The sequence below is a fragment of the Halyomorpha halys genome, unplaced genomic scaffold (genome assembly GCF_000696795.3).
Source record: "Halyomorpha halys isolate HHAL.00 unplaced genomic scaffold, Hhal_1.1 Scaffold61.1, whole genome shotgun sequence".
Lineage (NCBI taxonomy): Eukaryota > Metazoa > Arthropoda > Insecta > Hemiptera > Pentatomidae > Halyomorpha > Halyomorpha halys.
The window spans coordinates 349,370-354,852 of record NW_027110400.1 but is presented as its reverse complement, the minus strand read 5'-3'; the positions used below and the strand labels follow the sequence as shown (position 1 = coordinate 354,852).

The 5,483-nt window shown below is 29.9% G+C and overlaps 1 protein-coding gene across 7 annotated transcripts in view; it reads right to left on the bottom strand.

Annotated features, from left to right (window-relative positions):
• Positions 1–2,937: 2,937 nt before the first annotated feature.
• The window catches only part of tws (protein phosphatase 2 regulatory subunit tws), a 329,624-nt gene continuing 327,078 nt past the window's right edge, over positions 2,938–5,483 (bottom strand). For all 7 annotated transcript variants that reach the window (XM_067048566.1, XM_067048571.1, XM_067048575.1 and 4 more), the window contains one exon: positions 2,938–4,484. The gene's annotated coding sequence lies outside the window, so the exon portion shown is untranslated. The remainder of the gene's footprint in view (positions 4,485–5,483) is intronic.

Here is a 5,483-nt window from a genome sequence, read left to right as displayed (position 1 = left end):
AAAAAAAAACAGCCATTCTTTCAAATGACTATTCTACAAAAAAAAAAAATTTATTTTTCATTTGAATATCATTATGAATGATTTTGTTTCAAATATTTGAATAAAATACTTACTTCAGTAGGTATATCGATAAGGAACAAAAAAGCTTTCTTATAAAATTTAAACTAACATTTAGTAACAAAGTTGATATCTCCACTCCAAATAAAATAATTAAAAATTAGCATGCTCTCCTACCTGATTGTAACAATTCATTAGTGCTGGTAATTATCCAGAGGTTCAATTTTAAAAACTCAGCATGTGTCAATCTATTAAGGTTTTTTTTTTTAATGATTTATAAATAATAAATAAGCCTACATATATATAATATATAAATAACTCCTGATAATAAGTTCCTCTACTATTTTTAAAATTTAGGATAAATGCAATAAAAAAAACAGTCCTCCTCATTGAAAGGAACGTATAGAGGCCGTAAATCATACTTTAATAAAATAAAAAAAAATGTTATTCAGACATCTAATAACAATAAGGCAACCTGAAAATGATACCTTTTAGGCTGGTTAAGTTCTGATTATCTTTTTAGTGATTAACTTAACATTACCTAGATTAGCTTAACATGCCCCTTTTATGAGGCATCCTATTCATCCATGAAAGTGGCTTTAATAATCTGATAAAATCACATTTTAAGTAAAAAAAAGCAGATACCTAGAAAACTGAAAGGGAAGAGCATACTGAGGTAATCTTGAGTCAGAAAAAGCAACAGATCAAATTTGGACTGGTGAGGTCGGCTTTTACTGTTTAGTTAGTAAATAAGACTCAAGCAGTAAATTTGGATTTCCCCACTCTGGTCAGAAAAGATAGAATTGCCAACTGGATGGTTGAATGGGTTAGGGCAAAGGTCTCAGAGTGCTTGGTTCAATTCCTGCCTGGATCAGTCAATATTCATTTCCCATAGCCCCTCAATGGAGGACAAAAAAAAAAGTCGTGAGATATTAAAGTTAGACATCAATCCTAGCTCAGCGTAATCTCCATAATACGAACTGAAATAAAAAACATTTACTCCTTTTGAGAAAACTCAGTATGCAATTACATTTTTGTTTTCAAATAAAATTGCACACGTATAAAGGAATTTTTTACTTCTCGATCTACAGGCAAGTTATTGTTATCACTGTGAAAATTTAAGTGGAAATTATTGGAAAATCGATAGTTTCGATATCGGGTTATTTAATTCCTATGGAAGTGTTCATAATATATTTCATGAGAATTCAAAATACATAATACCTATTGTATAATACAAATTATTTTTATCACATTTTAAATAAATTCAGAGTATTTTTCTTTTTTTATTTTCACTGAAATGAACAATCATATAGTTTTTACAAATTAAGTCATCACTTAGCATATAGAAGGAAACAATTTTTTTATAAATTCTTAATTTTCTAAAACTTTAAACTGTCAAATTTCTAATATGCAAAAACAAAAATTAAATAAATAAAAATAGTTATGTACATTAATATTGTTGAATTTTTCCTAATACTGTCTGTAATCCAAACAGCCCGATGCAGCAATTAGTTCGGATTACTGAGTAAATGAAATTAGATAATTTAGTAACATTGAACATCTCCATAAAAAATTGTATGTATTTATGATCATTTACTATCATTATTATATCAATAAATCATATTGGTATACAACATAATGTCACTCACACTTTTTCGAATACTATATGAACAATGATATATCATCATTTTGCAATAAAAGAATGTCGATTAAATGTCCTATGAGGGTTTCATTCTCCCTTCCAATACTGATTGGAAACTTAGGGCTATGCATCATGAAGGAAAAGTTATTTTAAGACAGAAGAGATAACACGACAAAATGATACCCTTGACTAGAAGTCCTTGTTTGTCCTACCGAAGGACGTGAAGAGAGTTTATTTCATTCAACCACAATATGGTCTTAGCTTTATCAAAATAAGGTCTTGAAGCACTTATCTAAACATAATGTACGAATATGAAATTGGACTTAAAGGAAAGTTTAATAACTGATACAGAAACCACTTAATTTATTATACATTTTGAAGGCTAGATCTGTTTTTATATTTGAAAGTTGTATGTAGCTATGATACAAACTTTTTTTGATGTTTATGATGAAGAACTAGCCTTTAATTAATATAAATCGCTATAAAAAATTCTCCATATACTTTAAAGATAATAACTTACAAAAAAAAAAGGCAACTCATACCTCATTAGATGGGACACTGCTTGACTAAGAAACAGGTTATTCCCTTCCCATTCCTTTATTTGAATATGTTTGAAAAAGATTCTTTTTTAAAATTTATTTATTACTATTTACATAAAAATATATCTAGTAAATTTGATGTAAAATCAAAATGAAGTAGTACAGGCATGTAGAGAAACTACCATTGGTAGCACTCTAATAATACTTCTACACTAGAAGGTCTTGAGGCTATCTTCTTTTCAGTCGCCTCGAAGGATTGTCCAGAATAGAAAATGCAAGGTCAGAAACTAGGGGATTTTGGAGGTTAGGAGAACAGAGTAACATTATTAAAGGATACTGTAAGGTAGTCAGTAGGTTTAGAATGAAGTATAGGTAAAGAATATTATTAAGGTGATTGGTGATTTGATAGGATTTATTTTGATCCTTCAATTTCGACATGATTCTTTGAGGGTTGTGATAAGGGATTGGAGAGTTTGGAATGCACATAAAGGGCTATTATTGACTGCGAGCACACATGTGTCATCGGCGTAAATGGTTAGGATTGATTGGGATGCCAGATGGGTAGACTGTGTATAGGATACTACCTTGAGGAACACCAGCGGACTGAAAGAATGAGCTTTAATTTATAACATCATGTTTAAATTTGAAAAGGAAATAGGAAATGGAATAAGATATAAGGGATATTGACATAAAACTGAATGATTCAAATTTTTATATTTTTATAATACATTTTTTGCTTTAATCTTTTTTTTTTTCGTACCTAAAAACAGGACAAGGTCAGCATTGATAACAAATGAGTATAGAATTATAACAAAGAGCCATTATGAAAGCATTCTGGTTGGTGTTTTAAATACTAAAAAATAATTTAAATTAATAACAAACTATTTCTCTTGGTCACAGTTATACTAAAAATTTGAGCTTGGACCGACTTGGAGTCAACTCGATGCCTTCAGAAATTTTATTTTATAAATTTTGCCTTTTTTTTTCTTTTATATATTTTTTAATACATCATTTTATTATTTATTTCTTTGTTACTTTGTAATAAATATTACACAGCTCAAAAAGGGCAGACTCTAATCCTTTTTTACACATCAACATCACAAAATTCACTTTCTCATCGTGACTCTTGTAGGTTCACTTTTTAAAGATATAACATCTTTCATAAGAAAAATATAATCTCGAATTATTACATTTGCACTAAATAAACACTTATACAGTCCTAAAGGCATGTCAGAGTTTACATAGTAGTAAATCTAATAGTACAGCACTGACCCGCTGACTATTGTTATAACAAATCATCAAATATATATATATTTATATTATTAAGTTCATTATACATACATCTAATATAGTCATTTTGATTCAAGGATGGGATGATGTCTGTAAAGTATTTTTAATTTTATAAATTTTTTTTTCTCGATTTCTTGTATTTTATAATTTTTTTGTTATAATTTTCATCAGTGTTGCAGGAATAATTAAAACCTGAAAAGAAATGGCACAACGTAACCAATTTCTAAAGGATCCTTGCACGTCAACTAAAATAAAAACAAATAAAATTAATGAAATGTGCGCATGAGGCCACAGACCTTGTACAACTATTTGATAATGTAGGTCCATATAATGAGTTAGGCCACTCAGTTTCTCTGCACCAGCTCAAGCCTTGTTGTAGCTTTCGCAGCCCTCGGCTTGTTTAAGTAGGTTGTGCTTAAACACGATTCTTTCCGCTTTCATAATAAAATAAATATTAAATATAACTCTAGGGAAAACTTACTGTACAAAAAAATATTTAAAAACAAATTTTTTTAAAAAAATTAAACAATAAACAATCATTCACGTATTATACTATTATTAAATATATCTTGTAAAACAATTGCGGTTCAATTACAATAAACGGGGTTTTTTAAGATGGCACTTGTCCCTAGATTTTTGGGACTGAATGTTCTAGAACACACGGACAATATTCTTGATCTGGAGTCACACACATCCATTCACACAACTATGTATCAGATATAATTTAAGACGGAGTTATATCAGCTTACAGGCTAGGAGTGAGTGTATTTTATCACGGAGAAGATAAGACGCATGTGTGTGTGGCTCAAGGATTGAGTGTCCATTACAAATAATCCACGTGTGACTGTCTGCGCATGGCTGAGGTGTCCCGCACGATACTCCGCACGGGCTTCGAATGTCACCACAGCTTCTTGAGTAGTTTTAGCTCAAGGTCTTCTTCCCATTTCCACAAAGCCCTGCAGACAAAATTAAATATGTTTAGTCTACAGCCATTTCAAATAAAATTAAATTTATCATAAAAGCAGTAATGGAATTAGCAGTGAAGAAAGTAGCTGGTCTAGTGGTTAAGGCAATCAAAAAATCTACCAGCTGACAAATGTGTACTCAAGCAAATGATTGCCATTGTAAATTACAATAAAAACATAACACAAGAGAACTTAAAAAAAAAAATCTTATGCCTTAAGTTAATTATTAGTGTTCTATTTAAGCTGACTATTTTTTATTTCAGTGATGTTAGCTTTGCTTTTCAAGTTCTAATCTACAGCTGGAATCCAAGCTTGATGGAAATTGAACAGCTGACCATCAAAATAAATGGTAAATCTAACTACGGAATGTTTTAAAAAAGATTCCTATCTCTCTTTCCCATCACTTGCAGTAGAATTAAGTTACTTTTTCATCAATTTTGGCACACAGGATGGAAATTAAGGTTCAGATCTGATCTCTAAAATAAAATCCCCTCCCTCCTCCCACATTGTATGACATTGTCATAGTCATAGTTGAAGCTATAGATAAAACTCTAGCTTAACTAATAAACAAAGTACCCATGAAAATTTAGTTATGAATTTAGCATAGTTTTATCTATATCTAATTTTTGCCAAATTCTGACTATAGCAAAGAAAACGATTATTTAAATGTTTTAGATACATCTGTTTTCTATTTTAAGTACATAGAACTATTTGGATATTTCATTACTATTAGAATAAGGAAAACGAGGATTATCGTGAGTAAGCCAACAGCGATCCATGGCTTGCCCAATTTTCTAATCTTCGTAGGGGTAGTAGGTTTTTATGATATTCACACATGAATATAAATTTGGCAAATGAAAATTTGTCTGAAAAACTATAAATCAATTTATTTGAGAAAATTTCATGTAAACTATTACTCCTACGAAGATAAATATCATAAACTACTTTATATCTCATTAAACTAGCTTTAATTTGAGTGCTAATAAACAT